Source organism: Pelodiscus sinensis, chromosome 2 (assembly GCF_052426305.1).
Source record: "Pelodiscus sinensis isolate ZL-2025 chromosome 2, ASM5242630v1, whole genome shotgun sequence".
In the NCBI taxonomy this organism is placed as follows: Eukaryota; Metazoa; Chordata; order Testudines; family Trionychidae; genus Pelodiscus; species Pelodiscus sinensis.
This window is the reverse complement of record NC_143053.1, coordinates 162,222,336-162,243,179: the sequence shown is the minus strand read 5'-3', so window position 1 is coordinate 162,243,179 and position 20,844 is coordinate 162,222,336. Positions and strand designations below refer to the sequence as shown.

At 40.8% G+C, this 20,844-nt stretch overlaps 1 protein-coding gene across 1 annotated transcript in view; it reads left to right on the top strand.

Moving 5' to 3' along the window:
• The window catches only part of ADCY1 (adenylate cyclase 1), a 268,804-nt gene that overhangs the window by 182,394 nt on the left and 65,566 nt on the right, over nucleotides 1-20,844 (top strand). The gene's annotated exons all lie outside the window — the stretch shown is intronic.

The following is a 20,844-nucleotide window of genomic DNA, read 5'->3' as shown; positions in this document are numbered from 1 at the left end:
TATATTATCTTTATATTCAACACAAAGGACATAGTCCCTTTTGAATCAACCACTAAACTGCTAGAGACAGATCAATGGAAGACAGAGTGTCCCTGAAACTTGGATAAAATCTGATACATTTAGCTGAGTTCAGATATCCACTGGTTTAATATTGTATTCCTTCCTCCTGAGCCTCAATAGCTGAAACATGGTCACATTTTTTATTCTTTATGCATCATCATCTCTGACATTAATATGAACTGACTTTAGCAGGTACGATGCCAAGAGGAATGAAAATCAATGTTATCAGCAACAGATGGCCAAGAATCTGTTCAATTTGAAAGGTAAATAGGAGCAGTTTGGAATATTTTGTTTTAATTAAGAAGATATATTCCCCACTTTCTTCAAAATTTGGTCTATTGGAATGATCTGTCATCACGATGATTTTGTAAGCCAAGAATGAGAATAATAACACATGAAAACCTGCTCATGGACCAATTGCACTTTAAATTAGAATAGCTTATAAAATATTCACAACTTTTTAATCTTTTATTTGAGGCCTATTAACATCCAACTCTAGAGGTCTGATGCGACTATTGACTTAAAACGCACATTAGCAAGTGGAATGAGGTTTATTGGAAGTGGCCAAAGAGTCATTTTTTCATTTTATGTTTTGCTTCATTATAAGTATTATTTTTCTGGAAGTGTGAGCTTACATTATAGGATTTGATTTTATTGCTGTTGTTTTTAATCAGTGAGCACTTTCTAACTTGATGACCCAAGATTAGGCTCCTAAACCCTTCTACATAATTTGTCTGATTTTTCAAAGGTTCTTTCTGAGCACTGACCTTTCTCGCTGAAGTCAAATTAAAATTTTGGCTTTACTATTGAGCTTTCAACTTGAGAACATCTCCAGTTATCAAGATTTTTTGGCTTTCTGGGATAACTGCTGATGTTACTGTATATTAACTCGCTGTAGAAAATTCCAGGCCAGTTCCTAACAACAGTGGAGTTCTCTGCTAGAACTCAGTATGTGTGCCCAGCCTGAGCTAAGTCTCTGGATCTAATAATTACCCTAGGACATTTCCTGGTTTAGGCTATTCTAACTTTAATGTCGTACTGCTTTCAAAATTAAATTCTAGTATGTGACTAACTTCCTTTGTTTCACCAGACTGCATCCTCATAAAAGCCAAAGTTAGTCAAGGCATCATTGCTTCATTTGTACAGATGAAATGTAGATTCCAGCTGGCTCCCAGCTGTATAGATGGAACATTTGCATTTATGAAGTTTGGTCTTTGGCCCTGGTGATAGCCAGATAGATACGATCTTAGATTTACTTTCTTTTTTATCTATTATGTCAGTTCTTTTCATGCCTCTTAAGAAACCTCATTATCTCACATGCTAAGAAAACAGCAAAACAGGTTTGATGATGTAATTTGTCCAGATATTTTACCAGACAGCCAAGCAGTAGCCAACTCTGAACTTACCTGTAGTAGAAAAAAGGAAATGTATGGAAAATTATCCCAGGAAGTCTCAATGCTTGTGGTCACTTGGATATAATGTTCCTCCAGTGTCACTTTTTTACTAGTTAATCCCAGAATACTAGAACAAGAAAGAACCTTGAGAAGTCATCAAGTCCAGTCCCCTGCCCTCACAGCAGGACTAAGCACCGTCTAGATCATCCTTGATAGATGTCTATCCAACTTGCTCTTAAATATCTCAAATGATCGAGATTCCACAACCTCCATAGGCAATTTATTCCAGTGTTTAACCACCCTGGCAGTTAGGATGTTTTCCTACTCTCTCCTGTACTTTTTGGAAAGACAAATAGCTATCAAAAGGAGAAGAGAACAAATGAGTAGATGGAACACCAGTTAAAAAAAGGGAGGGGGGAGTTCTATGTAAGAAAGTGATACTAAAACTATAATGGTCAAACTTAAAGACAAATGCGCATTTATAAGTAGTTTATAAATGGTTGTTAAATGCATAATGGATGCTTTAAATATTAAATATTAAATAGTAATAGATAATTATAGCATCCAACAGGTGAATGATTTCCTTATATATATCTGTAACACTTCTTACTAATATGTTTAGGGATTATTAAAAAACAATTTGATTTTGTCTTTGCATATTTGCCATTCTTTATTTGTGATATATGACTGGTGATCTAAATCAGGTGGTGTTTATTTCTGTTATCTGAGAGGATGACATTAATGTTCATCCAAAACATATGTTACTGTTTCTGTAACACACTTACAACATCTACTAATCATTTGTGAACTATTTATAAAATCTTCCATTAATATGAGTGTGATTGAAATTACTATAAGGGAAACAGAAATTATTGTATAGTCACAAGACCATTAAAGGCATTCTTAATTGTAGACACGTGCACAGCTTACTAGACACAGTCTAAAAGGAATCTGCACAGAAGAGCCCCCGTACTTGTGGAAAGTCCACTCACTTCTGTCAGCCTGTGTACAGATGTAAGGGCCTATTTATGCAAATGAGTATCCCAGATCCTTCAGTACTTAAGTCTGGTATCGTGACAATTTTTTACATGCTCATAACTGAGGGTGAGGTATGGCAGAAGGTCTGCGTACTTAGGTCTCAGCCTCATAGGAATCTATGGACTTGCTTGTGAGTGAATATTTCTTCATTTATACCTTTTGCACACTTTGCTAACCCTACTTGACCTACATCATCATTTGAGAAATCAACCCCCTAATTGCCTCATTTCAGATTCTGAAGATTCATTACCTTCCTGGTTGATCTGCAGTCTGTTCTGTGACTAGGCTCTCTCCTCATTTAGCTGTCTTATACTCAGCCTACCCTATCATAAGAGAATCTTTTTCCTTTTACTTTCTGTGATTAGTCAAATTCCTTCCTATGGCTGGTCTCTGTGTCTCATCTTCCCCATATATTTCCCATTTTCTCTATAAAAGGTCTAGCTTATTTTCTGCTTTTCTCATGTGCTTTTGCGCAAGAGCATCTGTGCCAGTGTAGATGCTCTCTTGTGCAAGAAAGAACATTTGCGCAAGAGAGCTTTTTCCTGAGTGGGAGCGTCATAGTTCTTGCGCAAGAAGCACTGATTTCTTACATTAGAACGTCAGTGTTCTTGCGCAAGAACTCCCTGCCAGGTGGCATGTTTTTGCGCAAAAGTGTCTGCTTTTGCACAAAATCTTGCCAATGTAGACACAGCCTGTGACTTCTGTGGAGTTTTGCCAGTTTACATCAGCTGAGGATCTCTGTTTTTGTATGTATTACTGAGCCTTATGACGTCTCACCATTAAAAAATGAATGTTGTTTAATGTATTTTATCTGCAGCTAATATGATGGTTTTGTTCAGCATGGAATGCTCACAGAGCAAATGTTTTGTAGTATAACTGAGAGCAAAGAGCAGATTTCGAATTCTATCAGCATTCAGTATGTTTCACGTTCTGTGTGAAGAACACAGACTTTTGATATTTCATTGAAATGTTCTGTCTAGGCCATTGTGAGATCTATCTTCATCTAAAACCACTTCTGGCTTTCATAGGAGCAACAGACAGAAAGATTACGAGACTGTACTCCAAGAATTAGGGAGACTGAAAAGGAAATGGGAAAGTGTGACATTATGTGGCTCTTTTTGTAATGTGCAAATAGTATGAAATTAACAGGTTTAGAATTTGCTTTTTCATTCAGTGTTCAGAAAGAAATTGAAACACTCATTGTGGGGAAGCTGAAAGTCTGGAAACAACTTGTGCACATATATATTTGCACAAAAAGTTCCTGCCAGAATTGTTTATGGTATCCATCTTCAAATATCCTCTTCAGTAAACTTTGTCATCCTATCACTTAGCAGAAATAGAAACATCTGGTGACTCAGATGACGAAGCAGACACTACTTATGAAGATTAGTAAATATTTGAAGATATAATCAAATATTTTGGAATAGCTGATAGGCTGATATTTGTTTGCATAAAGACTTCGCTGAACAATTTTGAATAAATAGCATATTTGTAAAAAATCATAGCTTATCTGCAGACAACTCACAAAAAGTAAGAGTCCATCCAGATATTCACTACAAACAATTCACACAAAAGGAAAACCAAGTTCAGAATTAGCAGTCTTCTTCAAAGCCCCTAAAACATCATATATATAAAAGCCCAGTGTCTGAGAGTCTGTAACGCCGAAATGCTGGCTGTTCCCTCTGGGGGGCGCTGTTGCCTGAAATGCTGGCTGTTCCCTCTGGGGGGTGCTGTTGCCTGAAATGCTGGCTGTTCCTTCTGGGCTGCGCTGTTGCTGAAATGCTGGCTGTTCCCTCTGGGGGGTGCTGTTGCTGAAATGCTGGCTGTTCCCTCTGGGCTGCGCTGTTGCTGAAATGCTGGCTGTTCCCTCCGGGAGGACCGTGCTGCTCCCCTGTGGTGGCCCAGCGGAGCGGTGCAGAAGTCAGCCAAGCACCATGGCAGGAGGCAAAGGGGGGCAGGGTGATGATGTGCAGCTTGACAGCGGCTCCAGGCCCCGCCCTCTGGTCATGAACGTCACCATCCCACCCCCTTTGCCTCCCGCCATGGCTCTCGGATGACTTCTGCGCCGCTCAGCAGGGCCGCTGCTCAGGAACAAGTGGTGCAAGCAACCGTTTGGGCTCCGCGCTCCCCATGCAGCACGGGGAGTGCAGAACCCAAATGGCTATTTGGGCTCCGCGCTCCCTCGAGTGAGAGGCAGGAGGGGAAGGAGAAGAGAAGGAGAGAGACAGAGAGAGAGGCAGGAGGTGGAGGAGAGCTAAGAGAGGGTATGTCTACACTATCCTCCTAATTCGAAATAGGAGGGTAATGTAGTCATACCGCAATTGCAAATGAAGCCAGGGATTTGAATTTCCCGGGCTTCATTTGCATAAAGCCAGCCGGCGCCATTTTTAAATGCCGGCAGTTCGAACCCCGTGCCGCGCGGCTACACGCGGCACGGAGTAGCTAGTTCGGATTAGGCTTCTAATCCGAACTAGCTGTACTCCTCGTGGAATGAGAAGGAGAAGGAGAGAGAGAGAGAGAGAGACCAGAGGCTCAGGAGAGAAGATCGACGTGGAGGAGAGACCTGAAAATCCCGTCTTATGACGGACGGGCTAATTGGCTAGTTCTTCAATAAGCAGCATAGCATGCATTGTGGAATATGATACATTAATGCCAACACACACTGTAAATTCAGTAAATATGAACAATTACAGGGCTTATCCATCTCAACTTCAGCTTGTCCTGTCCTCTTTCACATTTTCATGTGGGATGCTTTCTCTTCTTCAAGGCTGCCTGGCTAATTAGGTAACACTGAATGTACAACAGAAAGAGCCTCCCTGCTCTCAGCTTCAGTGTCCAGCACCACAGCTTCTATGAGCAGCATATTGAAGGGAAAATTCAGCTCAACTGCTCTGTTGTCTTGGGTTGGAGCATGCTCAGTGCAGACAGATTCTTTAGCACCCAGCATGTTGCAAACCTCTACACTGGGTGTGTGTAAATGGCAATTTTCAGAGTCTTATAACGTCCAAATCTTGGTGGATTTTTACGGAGGTGGGGAAAAAAAGCATCTCGTTAACCCCAGTCAAATTTAAAATCTTTACTGGAAAGCAAAGGTTGCTAATATTTCTAAATTAAAGAGCTGTAAAAAAATTGGCAAAACAATCCATTGTCTCCAATATTGTTCTTAGATATGATTAAACCAGTGTTGTTGAACTTTGTCAAAATTTTTCCAAAATATTTGACCGCAGGCAACTGTTACAGCTTGGCTAAATTATAAGCAATTGAAAGCAGGCTCCTCCAGTGAAAAATGTTAGGCAGCCTTACTTATTTATTTCCCCAAAATATCATTAATGCAGAATTAACATAAGAATGGCCGTACTGGGTCAGACCAATGGTCCATCTAGCCCAGTATCCTGTCTGCTGACAGTGGCCAATACCAGATGCCCCAGAAGGAGGGAATACAATAGGTAATCCTCATGTGATCCCTCTTCTGTCACCCATTCCCACAAACAGAGACTAGGGACACCATTCCTACCTATTCTGGCTAATAGCCATTGATGGACCTAACCTCCATGAATCTATCTTCCTCTTTTTTGAACCCTGTTAAAGTCCTAGCCTACACCACATCCTCTGGCAAGGAGTTCCAGAGGTTGACTGTACATTGAGTGAAGAAAAACGTCCTTTTGTTTGTTTTAAACATGCTGCCTATTAATTTCATTTGGTGATCCCTAGGCTATGTCTACACTATAGGCTTCTTGTGCAAGAAGCTTTTTGCGGGAGATATCTTCCGCAAATCTTCTTGCATAAGAGAGCATCCACACTGCAAAAGTGCATCGAAAAAGCACTCTCGAAAGGAAACTCTGATTGCTATTTACAGAATGGCCATCAGGGCACCTGGACTTTTTCTGATTGCCTCTTTTTGCACAAAAAAACCCCTGTTCCCCGTCCACACACACCTTTTGCGCAAGAGCTCTTGCACGAAAAGGAATTATTCCTCGTAGAAAGAGGAATACCTACACCAGAAAAACCCCTCTGTTCTTTCATTTTACTTGAGTAAAAGTGTGCTTGAGGTGTGAATGCTCTGCGAGTTTTTGTGCAAAAACTCTGTAGCGTAGACCTAGCCCAAGTTCTTAAATATGGCCAGCAGTTCCTCATGTGCCTCCAGAATGTTGAATGCATCTGTACTTAAATTTCTGAAAACTAGGAAATGCAGAGTTCCAGAACACACCAGGCATGCTAAGCAACCTTAACTCTGCCCCCAGAACCAGTGGGGATGTCTTGTCATCTTCTGGTAGGACTGTACTATAATCAGACATAAGGACTAACTAAGTAAATGTCCCCTTTTATGTACTATGTTTTTTCCCTACGGAACTCTTTTCTCTTATTGATTGTCATGTACTCCAGCTGCCCTTCACTGTGTTAGGTGAAGCTGTACTGACTAGTAAAAGGATTACTTGCAGCAGGTTGCCACAGCTCACACTGACTATCATATAGACAGGTGCATCTGCACCCAAAGGAATCATATAGCCTTATTTCTGTGCTATGTTTTATGTGCCTGAAGAGCACAATAGTCTATTCTTGCTCTGAAGATTAGTAGTCTGATAGCATACATAACAATGCACTGTGGAACAGAGGGGAAAGCACAGGTTCCAGAAGGAATCTGTAGGTGAAGAGATGGTAACATGGATCTGGCAATTCTGGTGTGCCTTGCTCAAACTCAAAGGAAAACGTAACCTCTGTAGCCAGCAGAGGGAGCACGGGTACAGCCAAAGAAATAATTCTGCAGTATTGGCACATAGGCAGAAAAGTAGAACCAGGGCAGATACTGCAGTAACAATAACAACAACAAATAAACAAGGCCCTCCCCCAGTTTTCCTGTGTAAGAGAAGTACAGGAGGTGTGAGTTCATAGGAGTGCAGTGAAATAGCCTCTTTTATGGGCATCATTAGTGAGTTAATAAACATGAGTCCTGGGTTGTATACCTCAAATATTTTGATCAATTTGTAACCTGCAACACCATTCCAGACTGATAAATTTCCAGCTTGCTGATAGCTTTTTGTGCTACAACTGTATGTGCAGGGGCGGATATAGGGCAGGGCGAATGGGGCGGTCACCCCGGGCCCCGCGCTTCAGAAAGCCCCGCGCATGCGCCGCTGCACATGCGCATGGCGTCACTGTGCATGCGCCGTGGCAAAGGGGGGGCCCCGCGGAATTATGCTGCCCGGGGCCCCGCAAAATGGTCATCTGCCCCTGTGTATGTGGAACTGCCACCTATGTCATAATTACTGCAACAGTGCAGGAACCTTTTCTCGCCTATCCTATCAAGACAATCAGGGAGGTGGGGAGTGAGTAACACAGCTTGTTACTGCTCTAAGAAAATTTTTGTTTGGAGAAATGTTAAGTGATGCCCTGTGTGACCAATTAATCTCTGGATTATGCACTAAAACAAGCTATTGACCATATCAGTGCTTACATTCGGAATGACTATTGAAGTGGCTATTGCAATGGAAACCACAGAGGAGGATTCTCTGAATTTCAGTGTAAACCAAAAAATTCGTCTTGTGAATCGAGGAGACAGAAAACCACAGGAATGTAAGGAATTTCCATATGGGCCACTGTGAACAAACTACACAAGCATGAGAAGGGCATGGCAGCTTGTTTGTAGAAACTGCTAGAGGAAAGAATATGTCACTGTGACCTGTCACACAGTTCAGTGCCTGCAACCCAGAGTAACCATTAATCTAAGAAAACAGTAAAAAAGACAGGAGAGAATTTGGGAAGTGTGAAGCTCTGTTGATAAGGACCAAGGCCTAGCATTGCATATGTTCTCAGAAGATGGAGACAACGAGGCCAAACCCTGACTGAAGCACTTCATACAAAAATTGAGCCATCTCATTGATTTCTGCATCTACCTATCACCAGATGTTGTCACAAGTTCCTCTGGAAGAAACTGCCACAGTTTTGGACTTATACTGGAGAGAAGTTAGACCCAAAATGGATACTCCGGGTGAAAGTTCAGCTGGATGGACAAGCATTTGGTTTTATTGGAAGGTAAATGTCCACCACCATTTTACAGATGTTGATTTGAGAAGCACAAGGTGAATTAGACTGAGATCAATTTAGTTATGAAAGCATCTTGAAATATTCAAGCAAAACTGGATAGACACTTCAGATTTTTTGAAAAAGAGTTTGGACAGATGAACAATAGATCAGTGAATCTCACTGTTAATTCAGACAGACAAGCAAAATATTGCAAGCTCAGATTTGTTCTGTATGCTCTGACTGCTAGCTGATTCAGACCATTTAATGAAATATTATTGTCATCAGTTGCACGTAGTTTGTAAGCTACCCACATCATACTGATGATCAAACCAGTGATCCGAAAGGAGGCAGCGTCGATCTTCTGTGTAGCATAGACATGCCCTTAGAAGAGGGTGCGCTGCCACATAGAGCTAATTCCTAAGACAACCACCAGGAGGTGACAGAATGTTGGGTGAACTTCCTTACAGTCCGGCATCTCTCAAATATCTCACAGTGGTTCCCAACCTTTTTTATACCACAGACCAGAAACACATTCATGTACTTTTGGCAGATTGGTAACATTTTATTTGCATACTTGCATATTCATTGTGGTAACTAATGTTAATAGTTCACATGCTATTTTACATCGCATCTGTACATACACAATGCATTTTGTTGTAACAGATCAGAGTTTGCAGATATCTGGAGAAGACACTGACCAAAAATGAGATGTCAATATAGTTTGTTTCGACACTTGCAAAACTAAATCATTTTAACATGGCCAAACATTAGAGTTGATTGGTTTATTTGTTTCCCAGCCAAAACTATCCGCCAAATTCACTCCAACATTTGGGACAGGTTTGGATGTCCCCCAAGCGATACATTTGGTAGGAAATTTACTGTTCACCGAAACAGCTCTCACGGTTCCAGTTGGGATGGGTCAGCTCTCTGGACCCAGTGGCTTCCCCTTACAGCCAGCTTTGCACTGCTACCTGCAGCCTCCGGGGAAGCTACTGAAAGGGCTAGCATGAGCCTGTGTACCACTTTCTTTAGGGCGCTCACAGGCGCATGAGCATTTCCAAGACAGGGGGAGAAGAGAGGCCTTGCCAGCCCCAAACAAGTTAGGCCTCAGTACCTTGCTCCCCCCTGCCCGCTGGCTGCCTGTTGTATACACTGAGTATTCGGGTGTTGCAGCAGCTTTTCGCACAAGGCAGCCTTCCTGCCCCCCCAGCCCACACACACACCTGCCATGCAGGCAGTGTGCACTGCTCAGGCCATGTTCCCATCCTGCTTGTCACCATCAGCACCCTGAAGCTGGAGGTGGGCGTGAGAACACACATGCAAGCAAAGCTCCTCCCAACCACCGCTCTTCCCCTACTACCTGCCAGCCAGTGTCCGGCCTCCCCCTTCTGCCCAGCCTGGGGTGGTTCAGGGGCAGCTCCCTCCTCCTCTCCATACAGACAGCAGCTCCCTGGAGGTAGCGGCACCTTCCTTCCACGCCATTGGGATCCTGGCCCCACGCTCACCATTTCCTTCCATGTGCAACAGTGGGAGGGTGAGGAGGTGGGCGAGGAGCCAGATACCAACAGGGCTCTGCTCTTACCACAGCATCTCCTGCAGCCCAGAGGAGTCAGTGCAGCTTGGGGCAGGGCTTAGCATTGTCTTGTGGCCCAAGAGCAGAATTAGTGGGGACAGCGCACGTCTACATGGCATAGGCATGGCCTGGCAGCGTTTCACGGTCTGGCAGCCAATGGTTTATGGCCTGACACTGGTCTGCAGACTGGCAGTTGGGAACCACTGTCTCACAACACACAAAAAATGCTTATTCTGTTACAACAGGCTGCCTGTTGGTATCGCACCAGTACCTGCCCTGTTCCAGAAAGTTCCTGAAGGGTCTGAATGTAATTCAGTTCTATTTGAATAACATTCATGTTACAGCAAAGGACTAAGAGGATCACTTTCCAAATTTGGATACTGTCTTGCAACATTTGGAAGACCGCGGACTGAGAGTCTCTTAGAATAAACATAAGTTTTTCAAACCTTCAGTTGAATCCCTTGGATGTGTAAATAATGCCATGGGCTTAAGGAAATCACCAGTGGGGGAAAAGTTGATTCTTCAAGTGCTGCTGACAGAGACCATGTCACAGTTACATTCATCCTTAGGACTGTTTAATTACTATGGTAAATTTCTAACTAAGCAGACAACAGTATTTGTACCCTTTACAAGCAAAGAGAAATTGGAAAGGAATTAAATATTGTGTTTGTGTGCATTTAAGGAAAGAAGGAAACTTGACATTTGCTGAAGTTTTTACATGCTTTGTTACCATTACAAGGGGCTTGTTTTGCTTCACCATATGGAATGGGTGCAGTTCTTTTTCACTTTTTCCCTAAAGGAATGGAGAAATCAATTGCCTTTGTATCATGAACATTTGATACTCCCGAGAAGAATTATGCACAACCAGAGCAAGAAGCTCTCTGAATTATCTTTGGAATTTAGAAGTTCCATACCTATCTATATGGCTGATGTTTTACCTCAGTGATAGCTCATTACCAGTTTCTTTCAGTTTTTGGACCAAAACATGGAAATCAATAAGGATGATGTGTTGTCTCTTATGAAGGGAATGGTACTATAAGGATATTGGTGGCTCATAAAAATCCCCAGTTTACATAACATGTGTCCTATCAACGTGAAGTAATTGTGAATCACATGTACATTTTATGGGGAATGCAATTGATCATTCTGAAATGACTTCATTCTCATGTTTTTGAAACTCAACACAAAATTTGTCCAGATGAAGCCCAAAGTCTAGAATCATGTCTGGTGCCCAGAGACTGACAGAGACATCGAGAGGAAGATGAAATTCTGTATTGTGTATCAGCAAATTCAGCAAGATCCTAGCTGAACTTGTCTATAACCTTACTTATGGCCTCAAACTATGGGCGCTTATTTTCACAGACTTTCCTGGACCTTTAAGAGATTATATATGTTTGGTCATAATTGATGTCTATTTGAAATGGCTTGAAATTTTCAGAATAGCTTCTGTTATAGCATACAAGTCAATTGGACATCATCTTCACATCTTATTTAGTCAATTTGGTTCACCATTATAGTTGGAGAGTGACAATGATTTCAATTCTATTCTGAAGAATTTTTCAGATGTTCCTAGCTTCACATGAAATTCAGTACATATGCTCTGTTCCACCTGCTGCAAACAGACTAGAAGAATACTTTTATTCAAATATTAAAGCATGCCTTAAGAGCTAATGAGTCTATTTTGAGTCACCAGCAGCAATTGGATAATTTCTTTCTTGTCTACAAGAACACCACCTAGACCAGGAGTCCCCTGCAACTTGAAGTGACCTTTACATACCAATTTGGACCTGATCCATCCTGATATTGCCTCCTGCTAAACTCTGCAAATTGATCAACAACATGAGACTGATCATTCTTTTCAAGTGGGAGACTTAGGGTGTGTCTAGACTACATGCCTCCTTCGACGGAGGCATGTAGATTAGCCAGATCGGAAGAGGGAAATGAAGCCGCGATTAAAATAATCGCGGCTTCATTTAAATTTAAATGGCTGCCCCGATCTGCCGATCAGCTGTTTGTCGGCAGATCGGGGCAGTCTGGACGCGACGCGCCGACAAAGAAGCCTTTCTTCATCGGCACAGGTAAGCCTCGTGAAACCAGGTTTACCTGTGCCGATGAAGAAAGGCTTCTTTGTCGGCGCATCGCGTCCAGACTGTCCCGATCTGCCGACAAACAGCTGATCGGCAGATCGGGGCAGCCATTTAAATTTAAATGAAGCCGCGATTATTTTAATCGCGGCTTCATTTCCCTCTTCCGATCTGGCTAATCTACATGCCTCCGTCGAAGGAGGCATGTAGTCTAGACACACCCCTAGTGTGAACTCACAAGTACAGTTCTGGAGTGAAATAAGTACCTTAGGAACTTATAACATAAACAGGACCTGTTAGATGATAAAACCATCTTATAATATAGCATTTTATTGAGATAACATAAGGATCAGTTGCAGCCTTGACAAGTACTAGAATATAGGAATGTTCCAATAGGACTTTCTGTTCCGCCAATCAAACCTCCTTCCATTAGAACTTCTAATTTCAATCACTTGTTGAAATTGTGGTACCAAATCCAATTGATTCCATACTAGGGCCAGCTGATACCTTACCACCATCTATTTATGTTGTTCAGGGTGCTGTCACACGCCCATCTCTCTAGTATCCTTAGGGTGAGTCTACACAGCACCGTAACTTGAAATAAGATATGCAATTTGAGCTATGCAAATTGCGTCTCTTATTTCAATACTATTTCAAAATAGTTTATGTTATCATTTGGCGCTGTCAACACAGCACCAAATTTTGAAATAAAGCACTCTTACTCCTCATAAAATGAGACTTACAGTGATGTCGGAATAGCGAGCCCAAAATAATGGGCTTGCTGTGAAGATACTCCAATATCCCAAAAGAGCATTGCAGTGTACATGTCCCCCAAGAGAGTGTGCAAACCAGTTGTGCAGCCGGTCTTGTATGTTAGTGAGCTACTATTTCAGGGCAGAATAATCTCTTGCAATTTGAAAATCTATGATAGGTCACCCACAACTTTTAATTAGATTAAATAGTGTTATGTTAACCATTTACATGATAATGTGTTTATACATATTTGGGATTTTTTTTAAAGTGGGATGGAGGAAAGTGATGTCTTGTCCCTATGAGCACCACCCTACTGCTCCCAGTCTGAAGGCTTGCTTTCATGTTGTTTCCAGATTTAGCTGTAACAACAATAAAGCAAGCACAGCAGAGAGAAGAGTTTTACCTCTTTCTCTGTTGTGTCCAAATATAACAGCCAGAAATCTGCTTTCATTCTCTGTCTCTGCTTTTCATCTGAAACAGTTTCCTTAGTCATTTGTGCATATGACAGATGCTGAAAGCATCCCCTAACGCATTGTGCTGATTCCCACTGGAGCGTGGAAACCAGTACAAAGGATTCTAGAATGTGGTTGGAAGGCTGAATTACAGGTACCATCACCGTATGAAAAAGATTGAAAATTCATATATTTAAAGGGAGAGAATTCAACATTTTTTTTGCTCATTTATTCATGATATCCCCCCACCCTCCGGGCTCTGCTCTTCCATCCATCTTCCAGCAAAAAGCATACATGGGACATACCAGTTGTCCCATATTCCTATATCCCCAAAATATCACTTCAGTTATTCCCACCAATACCTCATTGCCGGCCCCCTGGAAAACTCCCTCCAGAAATGGAATTTAATAATCAATATCAAAGAGTGATTGCATTGTCACAGAACAGCAGAATAAGCAATTACTATATGTTTTTACAGTGCAGCTTTTATCGGTAAATTATTGTTAGCAACTTGCGTTCTTCAAATTTAGCAAGTGCACCTCGTTCTATACTTTGCAATCCCCAGATGCTTTTCATTTTATGTTGTGAAGGCTTTAATTAAGTGTAGATATTATATCTATCTATCTATCTATCTATCTATCTATCTATCTATCTATCTATCTATCTATCTATCTATCTATCTATCATCCTTATTGAGATAGGATTTTTGACAGCAGGCTGTTGTTTTTGTCAGACCAAATAAAAGAGACTTTACCATAGTGGGGACTAGATTTTTATGCATCTTAACAAAAATTAAAATAAAATAAAATCTGAATTTGTTGAACTGAAAAATTGTTAGTCAGCAATGTGTAAACAAAGGAAAAAGGAATCTGGCAGGGGTGGAGGTGAAGAGAATAAATTGCGAGAAGGAAGAGGACTAAATTAGCATTCCAGTAACTATTTTATTTTGATATCCCTTTTTACACTAACAGAGTCTTAAATTTCAATCTTTATTTGCAGGCAATTTCCTTCCTTGCAGGAAGGTGAAGTCCATAGAATAATATAATGTCCCTGTAGAAAAGACACTCTCTTCCTGCAGCACTAGTGAAAATTCTGAGGTTTATGTTCTGTACAAACAAAGAGGAAACCACAAAATAAACAGGCTAGGCCCAAATGTTCTCACACAGGCTCTTGAACTTTAGATTCTAATCTATAATTAGGCACTTAATTATGCAGTCTGATTTTTTTTCTGAGCTGCTGAGTACCCCCAGTTCCCATTGCCTTCTTCTCTGTGGGAAAAATGGATGCCCAACACATCTGAAAATCAGATCACTTTCATTTAGGCACTTAACAGTGGATTTAAATACCAAAACTTTAACTGCCTAAATTTGAACATTCTGATTTTTGTTTATGCAAATCTGACATAGCAAAAGATCAACATTAAAATTCAAAACCACTGTAAGGGTATCTGTATTCATTCAAACATTTTACACAGACATGTGCTAACAATAGAGAGCACTATTTTAGATCTACCAAACACACAGCTAGTTTTGGGAGTAGCTTCTCTGTGCTACAACTGACCAGCGAAGTAGACGGGCATACTGCTGTCTGGAGTGGCTCACAACTATGAGTGCTTACATTAGGGTAAACTGTCAGAAAACCAGGGCAGATATTCCAACTGGTGGTATGTTCTGTAATTAGATTTCACCAAGCCAGTACCACATGTGAACTCCAGAATCATTATGCCAGTCCTACCATGGCATCACAAATTGTCCTCTTAGACTCTCTACCTTGTCTTGCCACCCAAACAAATTAGTCTTTGTGATAAATGGTTACTTAAGTCAAAAGTTGGACATCAGGTCCAGATCCGTAGTTACTCTGAATCTTATACTAAAGACAGTGCATGCAGCCAATTCTGTAGTAAACTGACTGAAGGTTTATTAGCTAAGAAAAAAAAATAAGTGTTAAGTGCATAAGAATGACCATATGGGTTGGACCAAAGGTCCATCTAGCCCAGTATTGTGTCTTCTAACAATGGTTAATTCCAAGGGCTTCAAAGGGAATGAACAGAACAAATAATCATGATGAGATCCATCCCCCGTTGCCCATTCCTAGCTTCTGGCAAACAGAGGCTTGGGACAACACACCTGCCCATCCTGGCTAATGGATGAACTATCCTCCAGGAACTTAATCTATTATTTATGGGTTGTTTTTTTAGCCCTGTTATAGTCTTGGCCTTTATAACATCCACTGGTAAAGAGTTCAACGGGTTGACATTGTGTTGTGTGAAGAAATATTCCTCTTGTATGTTTTACACTTGTCTATTAATTTCATTTGGTGATCCCTAATTCTTTTGTTATGAGAAGGAGTAAATAACACTTCCTTATTTACTGTCTCCATGCTAATCATATTTTTATAGACCTCTATCATATCACCGCTTTTGCAAGCTGAAAAGTCCCAATCTTACTAATCTCTTCTCATATGCAAGTTGTTCCATACTCCTAATCATTTTTGTTGCCCTTTTCTGAATCTTTTCCAACTCCAATATGTGGTTTTGTTTGTTTGCTTGCTTTTATTTGTTTGTTTGTTTGTTTTTAAACGGGGTAATCACATCTGCACACAGTATTCAAGATATGGGCATACCAGGGAGTTATTGAAAAGTTAATCTGGGTAAAATATACATACAAGTGAATTGCAGTTTGTAACCCCAAATGGTGGCTGTGATGTAATAAACTGCCAGTTTCCCATAAATCTTTCAGAATACCCAATTATCTTTAATGATCTCTATTTTGCATTTGACATTCTTCCCTATAAGAGTCTAAAGAGAGATAAAGGATCTTTCTTTGAATCTATATTATCTTCACACTCAGAACAAGCTGACAATGTCACTAACTATGTGGGCTTTTCCTTTGATAGTGGGTGAGGAATGCCCATAGTCTTTTGACCTCTGGTCCTCATCACAATGGCCATTTACTTTTATCACCATGTCTGATAAAGTCCTTCATTGGCATTTCACGTGGTTTTTTTAATGGGTTATGTAGATACATGGGTTTTTACAATGTCAATGTTTGGTATTATAACAAGATCACATAAATGAAATCCATTCTACTAGTTTTCACGGAGCTTGAAATCTGAATACATACTTCATTACTCACGTGGAGTTACACTGATACATGAGAGAATTGGCCTATGGCCCAGATCTGACCTGGTGTGCCAGCATCACAAAGGGTACGATGATTTGTTATAAAGTGTGTTGGTGTACGCTACAATATCGCTCCTGCTGCCACTGTGAAAGGTGCTAGGAACAGAAATGCACCAATGTCAGTCTGACAGCCCACAATCTGGAATTATTCCAGTTTTTCCATCCTAGTCAGTGGGAGCAGGATTTGGTTCTTTGTTTTATGATCTGTTTCTCCCTTTTTATTTTCCTCTCCAGAGACTTGACTCTTGGAAACAAGAGAAGTGACGGGCTTGAAGTACCATAGTATCTATTTTATTGGTCTCCCAGAAATCTTTAAACCCTTACAACCATTAGAAATATTTGCTGTATTTGTGATAGACAGATAAACTGGTTTGAACTATGTAGAATTCTTTCTTCTACAACTTGTATTCTTTCACCCCTGCCTAAGTAAAATGGACATCAATATACTGTATTAGCAAAAGAATGATTAAAAATGAGTGTAATATGGCATATGACAGAGGTCTCCAAAATGCTACTTACCATAGCTAAGAAAAGAAGAACCTGAAATAAAATTTGCTCACATATCTCAGGACAAAAAAAAATGTATTCAGGAAAGCTCAATAACTTGGAAGTAATAATAAGAGAGATGCTAGTACCAAGAAACTCAGACATGATTTACTGAAGGCAAAAGAGTGAGGGTATGTCTACACTACCACCCTAGTTCGAACTAGGGTGGTAATGTAGGCAATCGGAGTTGCAAATGAAGCCCGGGATTTAAATTTCCTGGACTTCATTTGCATAAAGCCGGGCGCCACCATTTTTAAATGTCCACTAGTGCGGACTCCGTGCCGTGAAACGAGGAGTAACGGTAGTTCGGACTAAGAAGCCTAGTCCGAACTACCTAGTCCATGCCGCATATAGCCGTGCAGCACGGAGTCCACACTAGCGGACATTTAAAAATGGTGGCGCCCGGCTTTATGCAAATGAAGCCCGGGAAATTTAAATCCCAGGCTTCATTTGCAACTCCAGTTGCCTACATTACCACCCTAGTTCAAACTAAGGTGGTAGTGTAGACATACCCTGAGACAATGAAGCATGGAAGCCTTCTATCAATGACCAATATCAATGGTACCTCCTTTTCTGTGATTTTTTTTCATGCCCTATTGCTGACCATAGCAAAATGAATTGCATTTTTTTTTGAGGAGCCAAGATAAGCACCTGGGTATTACAAGAGATGCAAACAGAGAGGTGTTTTCCCAGAATTTTGATTATTGTATTACTCATGCTTCGGTGTACTTTCGAATTTCTCTAACCTCTCAAAGCTGTAAATAGACTGGCAACTTTTATAAGGGGCTGATAGAACTTATTCATTCTTACCCTGATTTGATGGCTATGTTACTACAAAGAAGCCATCTAAAATGATGTTGCAAACGACGAGGCATCAATTCAGATGCACTTAAAAAGGAAGTGCCCAAGTAAAATAAAGCTGCCAAGTTTAGGGGAGTGCCTATCAAAGATGGCCTAATTATATGGGTTTTTTTAAGTGTGGCAATGCCCATATGTCTGTGCTATAGCAGGAGCCCAACAATGTTTAGAGACTGGTAAATAAACAGTTTGCTCCATCTGCTGCTTTGAAGCCCTATTAAATAATCTGTTATACATTCTGGAAGCTGCCTTTTAAAAATCACCTGCGCATATTAGGGCTCTTCTGAGGGAGAGCCATGTTGGGAGAATAGGAGGAGGTACACAGCCGGAGAAGAGTTGTCAGGAGACATTATTTCTCTCTAAATCATAATGATTCTCAGCATTCAGAGAAGCGTAGTGTTCACAGGAAATATGATACACTGACAGAAGTTTAGACTGTACTCTCCAAAGCACACTTTTCCCAGCACCTCTGGGGGAAAGAGAGAGACCATGGCCCTCTTCTTGCCTGTCTCATACATGCCCTCTTGGCTTTGCTAGCAAAATCTTCTATTAGCACATTCCAGTATATCCTATAAATCCTTACAGTTTCTTTTTGTGGGTGCTCTGAGGTGCAAAACAGCTTCTCATTCTTTACTTAGATCACCTCAGAATTAGCTGCACTATGGCCCCCAAAATGAAGGTGTGGCGCAAAAATCACTAAACTGTTCACTGTGCGACTTCCAGGTGAAGAGGTTTGACCTTGTCTGCCAGACAGAGGAAAGGGGAAGAGTTGTTCTGGAGTTGAGATCCAATGGTGATCCTTTGGTCTATTTGTATTGTAACCATTAGAAATATTGAAATATCACTGTATGTCTCCTTTCTATTACTGTGGTTTAGAACATAGAACAAAAATACTGGAGTTAATTGCAGAAAAAACAGCTGTTACATTTTAGTGGGTTTAGAGAAAGGTATGCAGCAAAATACTTCTATTTCTACGGAAGCTTTGGATGTGTTACTAAAAATGATGGGATTAATCAGCAACATCACAGCTAGCTACACAAAGACTCTGTTAGCTCGGGGCCTTGAACACCATTGATCTGAAGGTAGATTCTGTTTGCCATATTCTGACCTAAAGGCTTTCTATGCCTAAACATATCTTATTTGGTATGAACAACTAAGCAATGTGTTCAAGATATTTAGTGAAGTGAATGTCACTGTACAATGTCCCCTGGGCAAAATATTGCTTTCCAGCTGTGAGTCACTTGCCAGAAATTCCTCAACTGAGAGATTATATGAGAAGCCACTTAAGAGATTTTTTTCACTATTTCTAACTTACACGTAATCAACTCCTTGTACAGCAGAATAACATGCACACTATAGTCCTTTAAATTGAAGTACTGTCAGATGTGCAATATAATGCAGATTTACTTTAATCATCCTTCAAACACAATGCAGTAATTGTGCTCATTCAGGAACTTTTCCTGTTAAATTTAATAAAAGATTGTGTCATACATAAAGGCTGTGTCTACACTGCACCCATTTTCCGGAAAAGGGATGCAGATTAGACACTTTGGAATTGCAAATCCGTGGGGGATTTAAATATCCCCCGCGGCATTTGCATTTACATGGCTGCTGCTTTTTTCCGGCTTGGGGATAAGCCGGAGAAAAGCGCCAGTCTAGACGCGATTCTCTGGAAAATAAGCCCTTTTCCGGAGGATTTCTTATTCCTACTTGAAAGGGCTTATTTTCCAGAGAATCGCGTCTAGACTGATGCTTTTCTCCGCTTATCCCCAACCCGGAAAAAAGCGGCAGCCATGTAAATGCAAATGCCACGGGGGATATTTAAATCCCCCGTGGATTTGCAATTCCGAAGTGTCTAATCTACATCCCTTTTCTGGAAAAGGGGTGCAGTGTAGACACAGCCTAATTGAAATGTTATGCTGATATTTCAACAGACATTGATTTCTGTGATTGGTTGTCGCAATGCAACATATAGTCGACAGAACTGTAGCATACAGCATGTTAGGCAAAGCTCTGTATTGTACTATAAAATGTTATGCATTTCTCAATATCTAAATATACATATTTTAATCTGGATACAGAAATAAATTCTGCATCAACTCTGCATATAATACTGAGGAAAACTTGTCCCTGTTTCTCTACATTCAGATGACCAAGTATACACATGTTCATCATAGTATCGGTTCTGATTTACTTCCTCCTTTGTGCCCTGCTCATTCAGATTTCATGCAATGAAGCAGTTGATACCATTGCATCATGTAGATTAGATATCAAACCCTAAATGGCAGCCATTAAATCGAGCACTCAAAAATGGATATACACAAGTAACGGAATCTTCTACCAAATGTTTTCTTGTGCAGGTAGGACTTTTAGCGCCCAAGATGACATTTCCATGTAGTGTTCTTTATCTGACTCACCCACTGCTACAGCATATGGGATCAGTGCTGTCCAGATATAGAGAAGTTCAGCCCTCTGTGTATGCCAGGTCTTTTCCTCATCTGTAGCCCTCTCCTCTCCATCACTTTGTTGGATTCCCTTTAATTAGTCCCAACTTTCTTCTCTTAGTATTTGCTATGGTTGGTGTAGGTAGGGGAGTTATAGAAGAAATTATTTTGGTGAAGTAAGGGTTTGATTCCCTGAATCCTGATAGGCACGGGCAGATCCCAGTAGTGAACATATCTTAGACCCATAATGCTGCAATAAACAACCATTTAACTTCTCAACTCTTGATGGCAACTATAAACCAAATCATTTTTGTGCCTTTCAGTGACCATATACCTTGAATCATGAGGACAAAGATCTGAGCTTTGTTTGGGGTTGAGAATATGTTTCAGGTATATGGATCAAACTCTGTGTCTTTTGACTTTAGCCCCCAAAATAGGTG